Source organism: Lontra canadensis, unplaced genomic scaffold (genome assembly GCF_010015895.1).
Source record: "Lontra canadensis isolate GAN:19392208 unplaced genomic scaffold, GSC_riverotter_1.0 scaffold20, whole genome shotgun sequence".
NCBI classification, from domain to species: Eukaryota; Metazoa; Chordata; class Mammalia; order Carnivora; family Mustelidae; genus Lontra; species Lontra canadensis.
The window spans coordinates 7,049,849-7,073,368 of NW_022631014.1; the positions used below are offsets into that span (position 1 = coordinate 7,049,849).

The 23,520-nt window shown below is 36.4% G+C and overlaps 1 protein-coding gene across 6 annotated transcripts in view; it reads right to left on the reverse strand.

The window, feature by feature from the left end:
• THRB (thyroid hormone receptor beta) overlaps window positions 1-23,520 on the reverse strand; it is a 366,959-nt gene that overhangs the window by 272,353 nt on the left and 71,086 nt on the right. The window contains exon 2 of one of the 6 annotated variants that reach the window (XM_032860974.1): window positions 1,617-1,713. The exons of 4 other annotated variants lie outside the window; for them this stretch is intronic. The gene's annotated coding sequence lies outside the window, so the exon portion shown is untranslated. Of the gene's footprint in view, window positions 1-1,616; window positions 2,139-23,520 lie in introns of those variants that run through there. One more of the 6 variants, XM_032860973.1, reaches the window with a different exon arrangement.

Genomic DNA, 23,520 nt, shown 5'->3' on the forward strand with positions numbered 1-23,520 from the left:
AAAGACTAGCTAAATATTTTAAAACATTAAGATCCTCTTACTATAGTTAAAAGTTGCTATCAAGTTTTAAGTAGTAGAATTTATTCACTGAGGGCAAAAAGACAGCCTTTTGGGAGATGATGAACACTGGATTTGTAAAGAAAAAAAAAAACAACAGTGTTTGAGGATTGGTTTGGAATTTTTGATGCTTTGAAATCAGACACTTGGGAATAACCCACCAAGGCAATTAATTATCTTGGATGTGATATGTAAATCGGTCATTTTGTTGCTTAGAGATTTGTTCTACATTTCTGAAAGTAGGCTCATAATGTAAAACCGTATCCAGCCTATCGATGGGCACACAGAAACACTTTCTCTGTCTCTTTTGCTCTTTCATCCTTTGGCACGCAATAATGAACAAACGAAGAAAACATATGTCCCTTTGCAATTACAGGGTAATTTTTATCAATGTTAATGTGCACAGTGAAGCTGGTTCTCGCATGAATGTGCATTTTAGCCCAGTCTCCTTTTATATGGAATTGATCTCTCATCATCTAGGGTGGCTATTCTACTTTCAAAGGTGAAGGAGAGCTCATTTGATCAAAACAAAGCAGCTGTTGGAGGAGAAGTCATTTCTCTAGTCTATCAAGTTATTGTAATTGTAACTTCTCTGGAAACCTAAAAATTGACAGCAAAATCATAATTCAAAGCCACAAGTATCCTCTATATTGTACTATAACTGATTATGTGGCAATGACAAGAATGATGCAGAGTGGAGAGACTGAAAATGCCTAGTGACTAATACCAGGAATTAACCCTTATGTGTTGAAAATGGGATTGAACACAGCTTTACAAAGATTCTAAGATATGAGTCATAGAAGCTGACACACGCAGTTTACCTGTGTGAAACCAGAAGTTCACACAGTCACCCAGAAGAGCATACTATCCTTCCTTGGGACAAGATAAGGCAAGGAGGCATAGAGAAAGGAAAATGTAGACAAACAAAAACTCAGGTCTTTGAAAATAACCACAAAATTCCACACATTCATTTTTGCCGAGTTTTGCTCCCCTTAGTCTACCCAAAAGGTACAATGGTGGCAAAAGCAACCAATCTGAGCCGAGCGACACAAGGGTAAGAAATATATCGTCAAAAGGCAGGACCTGTTACTAACTTTGGTGCTGAGCAAAATGAAAATGCAGGGATCTCGTTCAAAAATTATGAAGAATTTCAAGGTGGTAACAGCAAACCCCTAACTAAAGCAATCACAGGTTGCTGTCCACACAGTCAACCCTGCCAACAGGTTAGAAATAGGGAGGCAGCATCTGCCTAACCTATAGCTGGGTCTGCTGTCTTCTAGCTAGTTTAGCTTCTCTTGGCAGAATGCACATGTACACAGACTCTACAGCTTAGGAATGACCTTGTGTCACTTTCTCACTTATGGAAACCAACACCCAGAGAAACTAAATGACTTGTCTAAGGTCATGAGTTGAACGACAGAGCCGGCACTACATCCCAGGTAGCCCGACTCCCATACTGACATTCTTTCCCCTACATCATCCTACTGGTCTCCAGTTTAAATGTAAATAATTAGGAAGTACTAGCTACAAAAAAGGGGGCAGAGAGGGGAGGACATTACCTCATCAGAACTTCCTTTTCAACTCTTCTGTGCAAATAATAAAGTGCGGTCTAAAAATCCGTTTCAAATTCCTTTTCTGAGTCAACTCTTCCACATCCTAGGGAAAAGACATCATATAACAGCTTCAGACACTGAAGCAAATTACCTTCGCCGCGAGCTTGCTTGAGCCCTTGGAGTTAATGATCACAAACCAAGGTGGTTATTAGCGGAGGGTTATGAGGCAATGCATTAGTAAACTAGTCAGTCTACTGCACAAATATTTAAAATAATTCCGAGATAATCTGAACTTTAACACTGAGCTAGCCAAATGCATTTGTAATCTGAACCCAAGGTTCTAATAAGTTACTGCCTTTTGGATGTCCTTCAACGTGAGGGACATTTTTAGAAAGATTAGCACTTGAGTGGAAACAAAGACTGACATTTTCAACATAAACATGAGACCGGGATCTTTTTTTTTTTTTTTTTTTAACAATACAAAACGCACATGTCTTCCTCACTCAGGTGTACGTGTAAACTTAGCACATCAAAACATCTGATGCAAGGTCACTGTTGTTAAAAGATACTGTACAAATCAAATATAAAGGAGCCTTAAAAGCTTATGAAATACATTCAACCAGGTGATGAAAGAGTTCAAGGTAGGCTGGCAAACAGCTTGATGAATCTTGGAACACTGAAAAACAACAACAACAACAACAAACCACTGTTCAGAGAGGCAAAAGACACCTGTCAAAGCCCCTCGACGAGGCACGGGAATTAGGACCAGATAGATCTCCAGTTCAAATCCCAGCTTCACGTATATTTTGCTTCTGTAAGCTGTGGCTAATTCATCGCAAAATGGCATTGATCTGAAAGTCAAACTGCTAGATCAGATGCTTTCTAGATGACTTGGTGATCTCTGAAACCTACAATGCACACAACTTTAATTATGCCTATTAAGTTGCCCCTTAGAATTTTTCCTGGGGTGGGTGGGGTTAAAATTGATTTTGCATATCCAACGTTTTCCATAACTTTACAGTCTGTAGGTAGCAACAGGGAAAAACAAAATATTCTCTGGCTCGGATAAATTTTGGCGTAATTATAGGTCTGGTATGTGGAAAATGAGGGCCGGATGAAAATGGTGCAGAGACATGAGTAACCCAAAGAGTCTGAGGCTACAGCACTTATATCTCATTAACCGCCAATTACCATATTTATAATTTAACACAAAAAGGAAAAACACAAATGGGGTTTTGAAAAAATCTCTTTTATCTAGACTTCAGTATATACTTGGTTGCTACAGGCAGAATTAATGCAATAGGTTGAGAAAGGGAGTAGTTAGATTGAGAAATAAAAACTTTTTGATAACAGGCAAGGCTATAAAAATGGCTTGGCTGAACCTATTAACCAAAGATAAATAATACCTTGCAGGAGGAAAAGAAAGCCTTTTCTGGATAATAAAGTTTGGCATGTTTTTAAAGACCTTGCTTTCACTAAAAATGTAATACATCCAATTTAAAGACACATTTTTAAAATTTGTGATTTCATAACATTTTTGCATCTGAAATCTTGTCTCTGGTCTGACAATACCATGTTTGAGACTTTCATCAAAACATGGGGAGAAAACCAGCTCTTATTTATTTGTGTGATTTCATTATTAATCTTCCTATTACTGCTATCTGTATTATTACTATTGCTATTCTTACTACCACTCCCACTACTAATGCTGTTAACAACTACTGCATTCACATCTGCATTTCTAAATGACCATATGATGGGAATTCTAGTGAATAACTTTTTTACCCCTTTAGTAGGTAAATATTTATTTTCATAAGTAACTACAAAACAGTTTTCCAAAGTGAATGTACTTTTTGCCCTCCCATCAGCAATATATGAAAATTCAAATTCTTCAATGTTCTCATTGAAACTTGGTGTTATCCTTTTTCTTTATTTTACCCATTCCAGAAAATACTGAGTGGTTTCTTTTTATTTTTCTTTCTTATTTACTTTATTTTTTAAATTTAAATTCAATTAATTAATATATAGTGTATTATTAATTTCAGAGGTAGAGGTCAGTGAGTCATCAGTCTTATATAAAACCCAGTGCTCATTACATCACCTGCCCTCCTTAATGTCCATCACTCAGTTACCCCATCCCCCCCTCCCCTCCAGCAACCCTCAGTTTGTTTCCTATGATTAAGAGTCCCTTACGGTTTGTCTCCCTCTCTGATAACATCTTATTGTTCAGCCCCTGAGTCTCTGGCTGGCTCTCTCTGGTGAGTCTACTTATTGTCTCTACCTCAGTGCAGTCTATGGGCCGGCCAGAAGCATTGTCACCTGGAAGCTTATTACAAATGAACCTACAGAACCCGAAGCTCTGGGGTTGGGGGGGCTAGGAATATGTGCCTTGACAAGCTCACCCAAAGGTCTGATGCTCAAATTTGCAGAGGAAGTTGACCCAAATGCTAGGGAATAGAGAAAGGAGGGATGGGAGAGAACTGAGGAGGAACACCTGGAGCAACCACCTGCAGACTTGACCTTGTCTGCTTCAGGGCAGGCTGCCAATGCCAAGGAGAAGAAAGCAAAGTCTGGGACAGGTTTGCAGGAAAGAGAGCTCCTTCCTGCCCCAGGATGTGGTTGCAGAGGCTCCTGCCTTCAGCTTCCAGCTTCCAGGAGGAGAAGGCACCACCAGAACTTCCCCCAGCCATTGCTTATCTCTTTTGCCTGCCAAATGTTAAAAAGGACAAGACTCCTTATTTTTTGTCAATGCAGGCAAGTCAGATGGAATCAGCTGCAGTTTCTGAATTAGTATTTTTTCAGGTGTAAGGTTTATGCATTTCAGGGGCTCAATGATCCCCAGCCCCACCAAATCAAAGTCTCTAGGGGTTTCAGGAGGCTTTAAAAATCACTCCAAAGCTGTGTCAAATTTGGGTACTGTTTTATTTATTTATTTTTTTGTCTTACTTAACACTTAGTTTGAGATGACGTTTCAAAATACATGCACTCATCCGTCTGTCTTCCCTCCCCTCTTTCTTTCCTTTTGTAGTAACATGCTCTCAATAACACAAGAAAATTTGAAATACACACACTCACACAAGAAAAAATTATCTGTACTTCCATCATCCACTTTGATAAATAGAGTTAGATAAAATAACATGTATCAATTAAATAAAATTAGGATATAAAATGGTCACCCAATATCCACGAATAGATACCACAAAATATTCTTGTCATCTATCTAGAAGCTTTTGTCTAGATTTTCTACTTTATAAATAATCATAAACAAATTTATAAAAAAATAACTTTGTATTCATTCCTGACCAAAAGACCTTCATGGTCAATTCCCAGAACTGGAATTTCTGGTTCAAAAAAGTGCTTCACACACATTGCCAAAATGCCCCTAGAGAGAGAGTACCAGTTAAGGACCATATTAGGTTGTAAATTGATAGAGCCATTTTAAAGAAACTTTCATAATCTAGATATGGAAACCTGAGTATATGTATACTTTTAGGTTTGGGAAGACCACATCATGGTGTAAAACCTAGTGTGGCTTTTTTTTTTAAAGACTTATTTATTTATTATTTGAAAGAGAGAAAGAGAAAGTGTGTATGCATGAGCAGGGGGAGTGGCAGAAGGCTAGAGAGGGGAAGCAGACTCCCTGCTGAGGAGCCCAACGTGGGGCTTGATCCTATGAGCCTAAGATCATGACCTGAACCAAAATCAAGAGTTGGATGCTTAATCAACTGAACCACCCAGGTGCCCCTAGAGTGATTCTTGCTTAAGGAAATACTCACAATAGTGAAAAGTTGGAAATAACCTAAATATCCACCAATATAGGAACAAAGGGATAAATATAACATAGTAGCTAAAATTTTTGAACTACAGGGGCACCCGGGTGGCTCAAAAAAATCTAAAAAGTAATATATGAACTAGATCTATATGTATATACCTAGATCTATCTCTAAAACATAATGGCATAATGTTACATGTAAAAATTCTTGGTCAAAGTACACGTACAGGATGGAATTATTTATGTAAAATTTTAAAATTATTTGTTTTTACCACCATCTTGACATTTGGAATGATGGTGCAAAATCAATGGTGGGTAAACCTGTGGGACTTAGCATGGATTGAGGCAGCAGCACCAGTGGCATGAATAGTCCCTGTGTCTTTCATGGCATATGCACTCTAGTCTGACCAAAACCAAAAAAGCCAGTTTCATTCAAGAGTGTCTTTAATAAAATAATAAAATTGATTTTAATTAGGGCACCTGGGTTGCTCAGTAGGTTAAGCCTCTGCCTTCGGCTCAGGTCATGATCTCAGGGTCCTGGAATCGAGCCCCACATCAGGCTCTCTCTCGGCAGGGAGCCTACTTCTCCCCTCTCTCTGCCTGCCTCTTTGTCTACTTGTGATCTCTCTCTCTGTCAAATAAATAAATAAAATCTTTTAAAAAATGATTTTAATTAAATCTCAATACTAGACCACTTTAAAAAAAATATTCTGAGTGACAAAATAGTATGAATATAGCACTTCTGTTGCATATGAAAGTATGATGGTTGAATTGTGAGCTGAACTACCTGCTTTCTTTATAGAATGTCATTTTTCTGATTCATGAACATGGAATGCTTTTCCCATCTTTTTGTGTCTTCTTCAATATCTTTCATGAGTGTTTTGTGGTTCTTAGAATATAGATCCCTTTCGAAGAACGGGGAACCCTCCTACACTGTTGGTGGGAATGCAAGCTGGTGCAGCCACTCTGGAAAACAGCATGGAGGTTCCTCAAAAAGTTGAAAATTGAGCTACCCTATGACCCAGCAATTGCACTACTGGGTATTTACCCTAAAGATACAAATGTAGTGATCCAAAGGGGCACATGCACCCAAATGTTTATAGCAGCAATGTCCACAATAACCAAACTATGGAAAGAACCTAGATGTCCACTAGATGTCCATCAACAGATGAATGGGTAAAGAAGATGTGGTGTATACACACACACACACACACACTGGAATTCTGTGCAGTCATCAAAAGAAATCTTGCCATTTGCAATGATGTGGATGGAACTAGAGGGTATTATGCTTAGCGAAATAAGTCAATCAGAGAAAGACAATTATCATATGATCTCCCTCATATGAGGAAGTTGAGAGGCAACATGGGGGTTTAGGGGGTAGGAAAAGAATAAATGAAACAAGATGGGATCGGGAGGGAGACAAACCATAAGAGACTCTTAACCTCACAGAACAAACTGAGGATTGCCGGGAGGAGGCGGGTAGGGAGAGGGTGGTGGCGTTATGGACATTGGGGAAGGTATGTGCTATGGTGAGTGCTGTGAAGTGTGTAAACCTGGCGATTCACGGATCTGTACCCCTGGGGCTAATAATGCATTATATGTTAATAAAAAAATAAAAAATTTTAAAAAAGAATATAGATCCTTTACCTCTTTGGTTAGGTTTATTCCAAGTTATCTTATGGTTTTTGGTGCTATTGTAAATGGAATTGATTATCTAATTTCTCTTTCATTGTTAGTGTATAAGAAAGCAACTGATTTCTGTGGTTTGATCTTGTATCCTGCCACATTACTGAATTGCTGTATGAGTTCTAGTAATATGGGAGAAATATTTGCAAATGACACTACAGACAAAGGACTGATACCCAAGATCTGTAAAGAACTTCTCAAACTCAACACCCCCAAAAAACAGATAATCAAGTCAAAAAATGGGCAGAAGACATGAGCAGACCCTGCTCCAAAGAAGACATACAAATAGCTAACAGACACATGAAAAATGTTCATCATCACTAGCCATCAGGGAGATTCAAATCAAAACCATATTGAGATACCACCTTACACCAGTTAGAATGGCCAAAATTAATGACAGTAAACAAGTGTTGGAGAGGAAGTGAAGAAAGGGAAACCCTCTTACACTGTTGGTGGGAATGCAAGTTGGTGCAGCCACTTTGGAAAACACTTTGGAGGTTCCTCAAAAAATTAAAAAGAGAGCTACCCTATGACCTAGCAATTGCACTACTGGGTATTTACCCCAAAGACAAAGATGTAGTGAAAAGAAGGGCCATATGCACCCCAATGTTCATAGCAGCAATGTCCACAATAGCCAAACTGTGGAAAGAGTTGAGATGCTCTTCAACAGATGAATGGATAAAGAAGATATGGTCAATATATACAATGAAATATTACTCAGCCATCAGAAAGGATGAATACCCAACTTTTGCATCAACATGGTTGGGACTGGAGGAGATTATGCTAAGCGAAATAAGTCAAGCAGGAAAAGTCAATTATCATGGGTTTCACTTATTTGTGGAACATAAGGAATAGCATGGAGGACATCAGAAGAAGGAAGGGGAAAATGAAGGGGAAGAAATTGGAGCAGGAGATGAACCATGATAGACTATGAACTCTGGGAAACAAAAGGAGGGTTTTAGAAGGAAGGGGGATGAGGGGATGGGTTAGCACAATGATGGGTATTAAGGAGGGCACTGATGTTATGGAGCACTGGATGCTATATGCAAACAATCATGGAACACTACATCAAAAACTAATGATGTACTGTACGGTGACTGACATAACACAATTAAACATTTTTAAATAAATTGAACAAAAATTTTACAAAAGGGAAAAATTTTTTTCTTAGAAGAATGAGTAAGAGACAAATTATGGTTATTTGACGAACTTTTTCTCAAAAGTGAATGAAGGAACAACTGACAGCAATTTTTGTCAATGATAAAATTTCAAGCTTTCAAATGAAAATTAGAAGTTTGGAAAACTTATATCCACCATGGAGGACTTGACTTGGCAGTTTCCTAATATCTGAAGACTTTTCTGAGATCAGTGGAGATGTAGTAAACAGAACCTTGAATACTGTATGGCAAAATGTATCTATATCTGGAAGATCTGTATTACTCATTGAACCATTTTTTTCTAAATGATCAGCACATGATGTTACAATACTGTGCCTGAGTAAAATATCTATTTAAAGTATAAGATAAATGAATAGATTTTAATATAATGAAATACAAAAGTTCAGTGGTATGATTTTAGTTTCCACATTACAACTACCTGTTTAGAAACTACCAGTTGATGGGGCACCTTGGTGGCTCAGTTGGCTAAGCATCTGCCTTTGGCTCAGGTCATGATCCCAGGGTCCTAGGATGAAAGCCCATGTTGGGCTCCCTGCTCAGCAGGGACCTCCTTCTCCCTCTCCCTCTCCCACTCCCTCTGCTTGTGCTCTCTCACCGTCTCTCTCAAATAAATAAATAAAATCTTAAAAAAAAAACACCATTTGCTGAATTTTGGTGTACTATCAAAGCAGAATTTTTGGTTATCACAAAAGGCTATTAAGATACTCTTCCCTTTTCCAACTACACAACTGTTTGAAGTTTAATTTTCTTCATATACTTCACCAAAAAGCATGGCACAACAGAGTGAACCCAGAAGCAGGTATAAGAATCCAGTTGTCTTCTTTCAGGCAAGACATTAAAGAGACTTGCAAAATGTAAAACAATGTTACTCTTCTTAATAATTTCTTTTTCTTTAGAAAATGTAATTGCCAAAAATATTATTTATGTTAACACATAAAGAGTTTATACGGCTATTTAAATGATTTACAAATATTTTAAATGTTTCTGATTTAAATTTGGGGAAAGGGACTGCTCTGTACTATAAAAGGAATCGGAATAGTCATAACTACAATAGTTTACAGCTGTTAAGGTTATAAATTTATACAAATTATAAGTCAAAAAGGGGTACATAGAATGAAGATCATGAAAATGAGATATAGTACAAATTCCTCACTAGATAACCTAGACAATTATCATAATCAGGCAGTTAAAAACAGCAATAACAATAATAGTCAGATTTAGATCTTAATTTCTTATTAAATGAAGGCAGTTGTGAGGTGCTTTCACCCTTCCAAATAACTACTTGTAGATAAAGGAACAAGGTTCTCCTGTAAGCATTGAATTAACACTTCTTCTAGGTCTATGAGTATAGCCATGGATGGAGACCAACTACAGAGTTTAATCCATGATATTAACACACCCAAAGAAAGAAAAGGTCAACCCTTGGAGTATGGCCACTTTAGATGAACTGAGCTCAGAGAAAACAAAGTTTGGCAGTGGGAGCTGGATGCTGTCAGCAGGGAGGAGACAGAAAATCCAAGAGTTCTAAACATCCAGTTACAAAAAAAATGTGTTTGATAGGTGGTATAAATATTTCCTCAGGCCTCACCAGGCCCTGGAGAAATGTCCTTCAAGATTATGGCCCTTTGCTGATTCCGTGCACACCATCAACTCTTGGCTTATGATTTCAGCAATCTCTGCTGATTGTAGAAAAGTTAGAGGAAGTGCCTAGATCTCCAGTTCAAGAACTTTTTCCTGCTAGGAAACATCACCTTTCTGTTTTCATGCAAGATTCATTTCCATGGGTATCTCCATGGGACATGTATGTAATACTAGATCCATTAGCTGAAACTGCACTTCTTTCTTTCTGATTTAAAATGCTATTAAATTAGTGTGGCATTTTTGGATGGATAATTTCAAGTACATTCTAATTTATAAAAGAATAAAATAATTTGCTAACTTTAGTATTTTGAGCATTAGAAACAAAAAACATACAACATACTTCACTTCTCATAATAACATATCCATGTGGATCTGGACCCTCTAACTGGACAGCTGAGAACTGCTGGGCTGGTTAATTCCAATGGCATTTCCATTCTGTGAGTCTATCAGCCATTCCATCTAGCTATGACTTTCTAACATGATATAGGAGGATTTCTTGAAGGAGTTACCATTGATGCTCATTCATTTTCCCTGAGGAGGTTATCATTTGCCCATTAGCCAAAGGTATCAAAGGATCCGGAAAGAATTCTAATTCCCTTCTTGGTGAAATTTGCTACTGATGCACAACTATTCTATCCTTGGCTCTCATAAAGGAATGCATGGATAATAATATACGAAAATATTTGTCCCATATGCAAGTTATTTGTATCAGGAAAGCCTATTTTAAAGCTGTGAATTTTCTAAATGATTAAAAATATGACATCTTTAAAAAAATACAGACAGAATGAAATCCTAAGAGGATAAAAATGAACACAATGAGTAGTGTTCTGGTCAAACAGGACTATATAAATTTGTTGAAACTATTTATTTATTTATTTTTTTTGCTGAATGAGAGAGATATTTTGATCTATAGGACAGAAACATCAAATATCAGCAATTTTTTCTAGCCCATCTCAGCCATTAAAGTTCATCAGCCTATTTTTGCTTATAGAGTAGAAATGTGTCTATTAATTTACCGATGACAAGAAAGTCAGACTGAAACAAACTGGTCTTATTTTTTTCTCAATTATTGAAACATGCTTCTGGGAAGGAAATGACATTTGTTTTATGATTTTCTGTCATTTGGCTTCTCTTCCTGCATCAGGCTGAACGAAACAATATTGTACCATTCTGCTGTTGTGATCACACCAAATTTCGACGTATGTTTAGTATTTGGCTCTAAGTGTCACTGTGTCACCGAGTTCACACTTGGCTCCAGACTTCAGTGTGTGTGTGAGCACGTGTGTGAGCATGTGTGTGAGCTTGTGTGCAATTGCATTTGGACATTTGTTTCCTGATAACAGAAACCCAAGCATATGTTTGAGACCAAGCATCCCTTTCCTTTTGACACATTTTCTGTGATTAGGTTCATTAAGAAATTCAGTAACAGCATTAAAAATTAGAAGGGGTGTGTATCTGTAAACATCAACTGTGGTTATGGCAAAGACCTTTATGTCAACTGAAATGTGTCTTTGGGGGCCATAATCCAACCTATAGGACACATTTTCATTTACTTTATAGCACAGTTCATATCATTACAGAAGAAAAAAACCCTTCCCATAAAGAAAATAAAGATGGTGAAATAACATGGCTTATTTGAACATCAAACTATCCTCTATAAAAATGTCAGCCTAACTGGATTACTTCCATCAATGCTGCAAAAATAGAATCAGCAAATGAGACTTTGATGCTGGTGGTTGAAAAAAAATTTTTTTGGTATTTCATTCTTGTGGTTTATGAGGTTACTAAAACCCTCGATGTAATTATGGCTTGACACTTTCTATCATTATTTTATTTATAGTCTTCTAAAGGAAGTGGTGTAAATTGCATTCTTTAAAATATCGTCGAACATGTTTTAAGTGCCCAAAATGTCATAAGGAGTGAAATACAATTACTCAAAACAGGAACAAGTTTCTAGCTACAAATTTAAGACCCATGAATACCAGAGGGATGAAGCCCCAGTTCTAAGTCAAATTAACACAGACAGAATACATTCTGTAAGAATTCAGGTTGGGTGACATGAAAGATATTTGGTTATCATTTTTGGTTATTTGTTTTAAATCAAATGTGATAACACAAATAAAATCATATTATTCTTAGAAATAAAAAATAATACAAATCTTTGTGATAATGACTTTCAGGAGACAGTACAATGTAGCAGTTAGGACTATAGACTTTGGATTCATACAGACCAAATTCAGGATCTGGCTCTGTCCTTGTTACTGTTAGCTGTATAATCCTGGGCCACTGACTAACATTTACTACTCAGTTCCCTTAGCTGTATAATGGGAATAATAAAAATATCTGGTGTATGTCATAAGGCCATTATAAAAAATTAAATTAAATAATCCACGAAAGCACTTTCATAGTACCTGACACATAGAAGAGCTAGATAAATATTAGAATTTTTAGAAAAGGAATATCATGCATATTGAAATGACATTCTAAATACAGCACTGATGGTAACAGAGAGGCAGGTGGGAAAATGTGGTCCTCATGCAGCTGCATCTGTAGGAATCAATTTTTAAAAAAACACACATGTTCTTGATTTTATTGATTAAAAGACAATTCTTGCATTCAAGGCTCAATTTGTTTGGCTTGTCCACTGCTATTCATTTAGGACTCAATATGTTAAGCAGAACTTTGATGAGGTGAAGTAAATATCAGGTTCTAGAAGCTATTTTCTCTATGGGCTACTAAAGTTGATTGCATTTGATGAATGCACTGTGAACAGAAGAGCTCAAAATTGGACATCCATACATCATCAGAATATAATACTGACATTGTTGAAAATTCCTATGGATCTCTTGGTAAGTCAGAAGAAAAATTTAGGCACCAGTAAGAAAGGAATACTATAATATAAATGATATTAAGCTCCAAAAGCTCCCTACTGGGAGAGTGTGGCTTGACAGCAGATGATATGATCTGAATTCAAAGACCAGAGGAAAATGGAAAGAAATGTATCTTAATGCTGGAACTGAGTACAGAAACCAAACTGGCCAACATTCACCTGCATCCACTATTATTTAGGCAGTTTAACAGGAACAAGACAAATATTCTATTAGCAGAATTAAGTCCAATCTTTGCAAGAAAAGGCACAAATTGAGGATCATATTTCCATGGACGTTACATTTTATACAACACATAAATTAGTATTAGGGAAATTGCTGCCAGAGATCCCTGTTAATACTCCTCTGTCCATAGTATTAAATGCAAGTAAAATTCAATTTCCATTTTAATGCTTATAAAAGTCTTCTCATTCCAAGGAAAAATTGCCTTATTTAGCTATTATATTGACATAGAAGAGACATATTTATGATTATAATGACCCATTCCTCTAGGTGAATGATTACAAAATAATTTCATGAGTGGATAAAATGTACTTAACATTAAATATATGGTCAAAATTGCAAATTTGAAAACAAAAATAAAAGTTGCTTAAAAACCTTTTAAAAACTACAGCCACCCTATTCATTGTTCCCCCCCCAAAAAAAAAATTACAGTAAACAAATCTTTGCCTCAGTGATCTACATGGGCTCTAAAGGCAGCTCTGATTTACAGAGCACTCTTCATTTTGTGTTTCTGCAGTGAATTGGTGTAGGAATATAACACGGATGGGCCATCATCATCAATGAGATGTGACCTTTGCTTGTCCAGGCTAAATGGTCCTGGGAGTGCTGAGTCGGCAACATTCTCTGTTCTCATATTCCTTTTGGCCATTGGCTGAGAGTGGTGGCAGGGGTTAGCAGTTCAGTCTGCTGCTGTGAAGCTGGGTTTTTCCTCTGTGAAGCTAATTGAAACTGCAACATTGGCCTCATTATCATCTTGTAAAACCACTCTGAACTAACTAGCTCAGACAGCCATGGTTATATGCTAAAATCAAAGGCAAGATGAAACAAAGAATTATGGGCTTAGATTTGGAGCCATTTTCTAAGTATCAGAAAATACAAGATTAAAACTCAGGGCATAATTTCATTTACATATATCAATATGGTTATCAAATTGACAGCTTTTCAAATTCACCCTCAACATAAGCTAAGTAGGGAGAGGTGAACCAAAAGAGGTTTCTGAGATGTTTTAATTTGAACAAGGATAATTTCACTCTTCTTCCTGTGGTCATATTTAAGTCACATGGCCATGCAGAATGCCCTAGGGTTGATTTTTTCCAGAGCAATGACAGTGAATCATTGTGCAAATAATTGGTTTGCCTTAAGTTCAACCTAATTGTATTTCTAAGATTTTAAATAATAATAATAATAATAAATAAATAAAAGTTAAATAAATTTACTATGCTATCTGACTACTTTGATCTAAATCAATAATTCTCAGTGGGGGAGATTCTGTCCCCAAAGGAACATTTCGCAATATCTGGAGACATTTTTGACGATCACAACTGGGGTGGGGAGAGAATGGGGTTATTGGTAACTAGCGGGGAATCCTGCTGACCATCCTACAGTGAATAGGACACAACACATTATTTAACCCCAAATGTCAACTGTGCCACAGTTGAAACACCCTGAACTAAATAACTAAATCAGATTGCAGGGATCTGGGATCTGGTCAACTGAGTAGTAGCTGGTCATTATTGTGGCTGAGGTAGAAAAAAATAAAAGTGATTCTGTATGCTAAAAGAGTATTTATCAAATAGTTTAACAGTTTCAAGGACATTTATAAACACAACATATCATCCGGCAATGAGTTTGGGGATAGAATAAAAACAGGAGAGGGGAAAATGTGGATATTATATATAGAGAGAATACTCCATCATAATGAGTCAAAAAAAGACATGCTAATAGCAATAAAAGCTGATGTAAATTATTGGCAGGATAATCTATATGCTAACCAGGTTGCTCTTATAACATGCAATCACAACATTGTATTTAAGCAAAAGGTTTCTCTGATTAGAGATAAATGATAACTTTATGCCCTAATTTACCTGTATATTGAAATGTATCTTAAAAACTTCAGTATAAATCTCTTGTATTGTCCAAAATAAATTAATGGAATAGAATAAATGTCCTCCAAACAGGCCCCAGTTTATATGCGAACTTTAAAAAAATGATAAAGGAACAATCATGAATCAACACTAAAGAGATGGGATTATTCAATAAGAGTGCTTTTGAGGTAATCATTTAATTCTTTAGGAGTTTGGAAAAACACAGTTATGATCTCAGCCTCTCTCCACATAGCAAAATAAAAATATGGATGGATTAAAGAGTTACCAAAAACCAAAAAATATAAGGAAATTAGATATAGTTATAATAGATATCTGCTCTCTGAATGTGGGAAAATTTTCTTAAATCCTCCTACCTTGGCAGTAGAAACCTCAATGCAGCGTCCCTATGTCAAAGAATTTTCTGTATGTCAAAATCCCCAGTTCTCAAAACTTAGCAAAATACAAAAGCAAACCACGGACTCAGAAAAACACTCAAACACAAATTTCAAAGTGTCAGTATTCTCAACTATATAGAGTTTACAGAAAATCATTTTTTTTTTTAAAGCACTACCCAGTTAAGCAGAGGACACATAAGAGGAAAATATATTTTGATTAAAACATACAGGAAATCATCTCATTTCATTACAAATATAAATTAAAACACCAATTTTCTACTTATGAATTTGCCCCCAAATGTTTTCCTTTAAATAGGAAGGAGCAGTTAAACAGGCTTTCTTATTTATAAGTAGATAAATAAGCTATTTATTTATCTTATATATAGATAGATAGGTAACTATCTATCTATATATCTATATATAGATATATATATTACTAAGCTTCTAGAAAATATGCAAAGAAGTTCATATTTATAGCTTTTGGCACACTGAACTCACTTGGGGGGGGAATCTCAAAATATAAGAAATATAAGAAAACAACAACCTTATATACTACGATGTTTACTGCAGTCTTATTTTAAATAAGAAATTCTGGATTTTTTCTTTAATGCTCAGTAGTTGAAATGTGCTCTATAATTAATTGTGATGGATCCATTCACATGGCAAAAGCTTTGTGACCATTTGAAATATTTACAAAAGAATTTTAATAATACAGGAACATGCTTGTGTTATAATATGAAGTCAAAAAGTTGCTTATGGTAGGTATAGGTGGCCCCCCAAACATATGTCTATGTCCCATTCTGCAGAACCTGTGAATATTATCTTATATGACAAATGAGTGAATATTACTTTTTATGGCAAAAACTATGCTTAAGTGAAGAATCTTGAGAGGGGGAGCTTCTCCCGGATTATGCAGGTGGGTCCTAAATATAGTCGCATGTTTCCCTGTAAGAAGCAGTAAAGGGAGTTTAGATACAGAAACTCAGAAGAGAAGGTGGTATGTAGACAGAGACAAAAATTGGAATGAGGCAGCCTCCAGCCAAGGAATGCTGGCCATTACCAGAACCTGGAAGAAGCCAAGAATAGAATCTTTGTGAGAACACCTGAAAGGAGCAACGCCCTGCTGACACCCTGATTTTGGACTTCTAGCCTCCAGAAAAGAGGATAAATCTCTGTTGTTTTAACCAACCAAGTGTACACTAACTTGTTTTAGCAGCCGTGGGAAACTTATATGGTAGGCTTATGTTTAATCTTCTAAGAAACTACTTAACAATTTTCTGAAGTGGTTGTAACCATTTATATTCCCACCAGCAGAGGACCAGTGACTCTGTTCTTCCACATGCTCTCCAGCACTTGGTATGGTCAGTTTTGCCATCTTAGCCATTCTGAAAGGAGTGTGGTTGTATTTCACTCTGGTTTCCATTTGCATTTCTCTAATGACTAATAATGTGGAGGCTCTTTTCATGTGCTCATTTGACATCTGTATATCTTCTCTGGTGAAGTGGGTTCAAATCTTTTGCCTGTTTTTATTTTGGGTTGCTTGTTTTCTTATTATTGAGTTTTGAGTTTCTTTATGTATTTTTGAATACACTTACATGACCCAGCCATTCTACCCCTAGGTATTTACCTAAGAAAAGTCAAGGCATACATCCATAGAAAGATTTGTACCCTAATGTCCATAGACATTTTATTTGTAGATGTTCCAAATTGGAAATAATCTAAATATTCATCAACAGGTAAATGGATAAAATATATTGTAGTATCCATACAATAGAATGCTACTTGGCCATAAATATTAATAAATTATTACTACATACAATCTCAAATTATGCTAAGTGATAGAAGCCAGACAAAAACATAATACATAATGCATGAGTCCACAGTTCTAGAAAAGGCAAACTAACCTATAGAGTTAGAGAGTAGATCCATGTTGCCTAGGGATGTGGGCGCTGGTGAGAATGGATAACAGAGGGACAAGAGAAACCTTTGGGGGTGACAATACGTTCATCATCTTGACTATGATGAAAATTCCAGATATATATCTGGAAATTATACACACACACACATATATATATAAATTTATCAAACTGTATACTTTAAATATAATTTAAAGATGTACAGATCATTGTATGTCAATTATACCTCAATAAAGTTTAAAAAAGTTGTCAATCTCTCTGTGCTTCAGTTTCCTCAACTGTAAAAGGGGATTATAGATTCTACCTCATAGGGTTATTTTGAGAATTAAATTTGTAAATCACTCTGTTCAGAATCTCACACACAATAAGCATTTAAAAGGCTAGGAATATTTTTGTAAAAATGGTACATAAACTTTTCATACTGAGATCTCAATATGCTAAAAATATGCTTAGAAAAAAGAGAAATATTCCAAGATTATAAGAGCTATTTTATTTGAATTGAAGAATTAGGGGGAAAAGGTATTAGGGGGTGATTTTGTTTTTCTAAGTTTCCTTTATTTTCTACAATGAGTACATAATGTTCTTTTCCAGTAAAAAAAAAAAAAAAGTTTAAGAAATAATAATAACAATCCCCTGACAACACAAAACTCTGCTGAACAAATCAAATGGTTAATGCATGGTTGTTTCCTGCCTACTTTGACACTCTGTCGTCCCTGTAAACTTCTGAATGGTGAGTCCAGCTTGGAGAGAAAAATAGCACCATGTAACTTCTGGGATGATGGAACAAACCTGGCTATGCCCAGTTGCAAGGGTGAGTCCCTGGTTGATCTTAAGTTGGATTCTAGTACCAAATTAAGAAAACCATAGCTGAAAGAGTCCAAAAAAAGAGGTGGGACAAAGAAGAGGAGTAGGAACACTTCTAGCAGCTACCCTTCCAGGCTGCAGCTTGGGGGTACTTCTCTCATTGGGATACTTCAGAGGAAAGTCACCCTTTACAGATGGAAAGCACCACCCTAAACTACCACCACTGTAGTTTCTGTCTATCATCTCTTGTTTAGATGACTTAGATTGCATCTTAACTGCTCTTCCTCTTTCCAACCACATTCCTCTCCATCCTATAGTCAGTGTTTGTACCCACAGAATGCATGCATTTGTCTCTGGCCTGTTTAAAATCCTTCAGTGACTCTCCATAACCCTTTTAAGATAAGGCTTCCCCTGCCCTCCCCCGTTCTCAACACGGCCCATGTGCCCTGGATAATTGGTTTCCTCCTTCTCTGACCTCATCTTATGCCACTCTTTCTCCTTCTTTTCCTCTATGCTCCTGCCCCACTAGGCTTTTCAGGCCCTCTAAGTTCCTTTAGTCCTTCCCGTCTCACTACTGTCATATCATCTTTGCTTTTTATCATTAAATCTTCCCTTCCCATTGCTTCTTATTTACAAATTTTCTTTTCCTTAAGGGTTCAGCTAAACAAAGAAGTCTGACAACTCATTGCTATACTCATCTATAATACTTTTTCCTAAAATTCAGTTAATCAGTCAGTGGGTCTTCCTAGCTAGTGAGCAATCTGAGACCAGAACCATGTTTGTGTTGTTCAAAGCAGTATCCTCTAAACATAAACATTAAACTACTGATGTTTAAAAAGGTGCTATTCCAGATTCTATAACAAAGGTATCAAGGTAGAGGAGAAAGAATATCAAATCCCTAGGATGTTCGTTTGCCTGTGTTAGCCTTGGGCAAGTCATTTCCTTCTAAATATTTATAAAACGGGTCTAAATCAACCCCTAGGTCTTCTCTAGACCTTAAATGTAATTGGGTGAGATTGAGGTATTTTCCCAATGAGTTAGACTTTGTCTTGAGCAAATTAGTTCTCCCTAGTGTTCTCATTTCAACCAGCAAATAATAATTTAATGGTATAGAAAACTAGAGCAGTATCAATAATTTGTCACTCATTGCTTAGAAGCTAAAATGTCAAAATGATGGGCTTTTGTTATTGGCTACTCAAAAAGTTTTGTTCCACCTACAAATACCCTAACCCTTGGCTTTTACCACTCATTTCAGACAGTAATCAATAGGAAACCCCAAAGAATGGGTAGTTTTAGTTTTGGTCACTTTTGAATTGATTATGCACATTCACTTAGCAGAGTACACAGGGAAAAAAGAGCATGGAAAGGGATGTTTGGAGCGATCTCTGTCCAAGGACAAAAAAAAACAAAACAAAACATATTACCAGCTATTTTTTTAAATCTCTATTTCATATTTGCTTTGGACCCCTATGGTGTATTTGCATTTTAAGATACATCTCAAATGGTCGGCAGTAGTAATGCACTTGTATTAGCAAATGAAAATATTGAACTCCAGCTCTACCTTGATAGCAATGGCATTGGTGCTGAAAGGAAATTCAAGGAAGATACTGCATAAATGAAGCAACCATGAAAATGCATCTTTATTAAGAGAAAACCAATGTTTCCAGAAACAAAAGTGGACTGATGCCTGCAAATCCTTTATCTTGATTCAAGAGACAGTAAGTAATGACTCCCAGTGTAAGTATGTCAAGTTTACTTTAAGTGAGTCAATTTAACAGAAAGACTAAAGTTAATGGTGAGAACTTATTTGCTCTTCTTCTTCTTCTTCTTCTTCTTCTTCTTCTTCTTCTTCTTCTTCTTCTATCTTCTTCATCTTCTTCTTCTTCTATGTCTCTAGGCATGCTAAATGAACAGAATGTATCTATATCTTAGAAGCTTTACAACACAAACAAGGGAAAATAGACTTGAACAATCTTGTGATAACTCAGACCAAATAACTCAGAAAAAAATAAAATAAACAAAAGCTTTTTCTTGACCATGTAGACAAAGCTACATTACATGATGTTAAGAAACAAAAAAATACACAAAAAATGTTGCTTCAGGGTATGTCAGTGTTCCTATAGAATTCAGTTTTGAATACTATCTTCAAGAATACCTACTCATGTCACAGCCATATAATCTCTGATACTAAGTTATTAGTTGGGGGCAAATATGGAATAGTCAGCCCTTCAACTGTATTCTGGACATGGAGGCATTATAGTAGAAGGAAAATAAGTAAATAAAAACAAAGATTTCCATGAGTATTATATCATCAGTGATTTTTATAAATGGTATCCATTTTGGTAGAAAGAGTGATTTGCTCCATAGTTGTGTTAGCCAACAAGCATGTATAAAATGAAGTGGCCTATGGAGAAACCCATCCTTCAAAAGGCTTGAATAAATGTGTTCAAGAGTAAAGTATTTTCTATGGTATTGCTGAAGGAAAATTCTCCATAAGTCTTTCACGTTTCTGCATATCTTGCAAGCACAGACACTGACTGCCTTGGTTCCAGATTAGCTTCTCAAGGATGTTAGCATAATGAATAGACTTGGAGGGTAGAGATAATCTCTTGTCACATCAGAGGCCAAGCATGCTTACAGCCCATTAGAATATACTTGGGTTCCCTAAACTTGGGATTCCTTCTAGTAAGGCAACTCAGGTGTCACCCAGACCTCTACATCACCTTGTGGGAATTGCGACTCAGGGAACAGAACCAAAAAATGTTGATATTCTGGCTACTGCTAGCGTGGTGAATAACAAACTCTCCTTTATCTCTGACCCAAGAGTGTCATGTTTTCTGTCCTCATTCATTCATTGTGACAGGCTTTGAGCCTGCAGTAGGGGAAAAAAATCTCAGATCCTCACAGTTCTTGTCAGGCAAAAGTCTCATAAGGAATGAGATTTTGATTCTGAAGGACTGACTCTTAAGTTCACTTAGTGCTTTTCAACCAAGTTAACTGTTTCTGCCTAATTTCAGATAAATATTTGTCTCTCAGAAGAAAAGGCCTGGTTCCTAGTATTGCAGAAGCTATTTTGCTACTGGTTCCATTACTGGGGCAAATTTTTAAGGAATCAAATGAAATATGCAAGTGAAAGAGAAAAAAAAGGTCAGTCCAAGAAATCTAAACTACAAGGTATAAAGTATATTAAGTTTCATATCACAAAATATTATACCATAGAAGTATTTGTTTCAAATTAAGGGACTCCAGAAGTCCAGAACAATGGACGTAGAATTATAAAATTCAAACATTTTTTTAAGTATCTTGTGCCTTTGCTAGAGAGATGCCAAATGGGCAAGATGGATTTTTAATATGCTCCTACCTAACTTAGTAGTAAGACGATACCTAATGACTTCAGTTTCTGAATCAATAATCTGGAATCATGTTCCAACAAGTATAAATATGTATTCATAATGGTCATGGAATGGAATATTTGAAATCAAAATTGTTTCAGAAAATTTGTTAGATATTGTAATTGTACTGGGTATTCAAGCACACAATTGTAAAATTCCAGGTCAATTATCTTAAGGTGCATAAAAATACATGATACTGCATTATATGAACATATTTTTCATATTTTTTCCCAAGTGCTTTCAGATAGATTTTAGGATCTGCAAAGAGTAGATACATCAAAGAAGACAAGGTTACATGTTTGGAAGAGAGAGAAACCCAAAACCCTGAGAGGTCAGAGTCCACTATTGGCAGTCACAGAAAGTAGATGAAGTAGCGAACGAACCTTTCCCAGAGTTAATACATGTAAATGGACTGCTGATGAGATGAAGCCTTTAAGGCCTCGGAGCCTCCCACATTTCACTGGAAGCTGCCTTTTGCGAGCTGTACTTAGGTGTAGGAGGAAGTACTAATGAACAGTGAAAAGGATTAACAGTAGGAGAACAAGAACAAGAATCTGTTAGCTTTACTTGGGGCTGTCCAATGTATAGTGTTCTGTTTATCAAATACTAACCCAGGTGTTTAATGGGTGCTTCTTTAGCCTCACAGGACTCCCCCTTCACAACAGCCTGATGCTTTGCTCTAATTCTACAACCCACTAACCTATCAACCTACAACCTACTAACTTCATCTGACCACAGGGGAACCATCCAGGCATGAAGGGATAAAGTAGAGTTTTTCAAATTCTGATACTGACACCACTTGCATCAGTCATTGGGTTGTTTAAAATGCAGATTCCTGGGCCCCCACTCCAGATCTACTGAATCAATCTTTTGTAGGTGAACCCAGGAATCTGCATTCTAATAAGCCTCCCAATGGAATTGGATATAGGAATGAATTTTGAGACTCAGTGGGCTACACAGAGTTTATTTCTATAGAGAAGTTCACATTGCACACTACTGTGCTCTGAATTTAATGTTTTTGAATGCAGGCCCAATTTAACCCACAATTCCTTTTAAATAAGAAATTTTTTAAATAAGAAATTGTTTAAAAGAAATTTTTAAATAAGAAATTCCGTTTGTCTCAGAAAGAAAAAGTAGTTTCATGAACTCAAAGGGCACTTCTAAAATCTGCTTTTCCTTATGCATATTTATCATTCATTGATTCATTTTGTAAGCCAAACACACACACATATCTGATTGGATGGTCCCCAAAATTGAAGTGGCATATTAATAAAGTACATTTTCTATAGCTGTTTAAGAATGAATTCATTAAATATGTATCATTGTGTGTTTATGCAAGTAGGCTTGAAGAACACATTGATTATGTAAAATAACTAAGAAAGGACAGAATGTCAATGTCATGATACATTATCCTGGTCTGACCTCTAATTTTGGAACATCAGGAAAGGACTTGAGTTTTTTAACTTGATTTTAAAAGATGGTTGAAGATGAGGAGCTTATGGGAAGATTCCCATTAAGGAAGGTTTCCTATATTGGGTTCAGTTTACAAAGTGTGTCACCAGGAATTCAGCCATTTCCTCCTCTGAAGCAAAGATTTCTCCCATCCTTTCCATTAGTCTGCCATAATTAAACTAAAATCCTTAAGTGCTGGCCAGTAAACTCACCAAGGACTGAATTGCCCATTGTCCACATAAATGGATGAACAGTGGAAATGGAAGTTTGCCTACTTGCTCTTACTCGACCATCTGTTGTTTAGAGTCTACCTAGGTGAAAGCACTTTATGCTTTTCCTGGAATGTCTCCCCTACTTGGAACTCATCTGGAAAACTTATATTCATTCTTCAAAACCAAACTCATATGTCTTCTCATCAGTAAAGTTCCCTAACCCCCTTTCTAGAGACAGAGTGAGTTGGCACTTTGTATTTTTGCGGCATCTAGATCAGCTCCACAAGCTTGTGAACAACCATAGGGCAAGGCCATAGGCTGATTCACAAGATTAGTCTCAAGTTTAAAGTATTTTTGTTGAATAAATTAATTAATTAAGGTACACTTGGGGATTGTCTAACTTTAGGGAAACAACAACAACAACAACAAAACAGCTCCCTCCTTGAGAAGAATGTTAGGACTTCAAGTTAATTCTGGAGGCTAATGA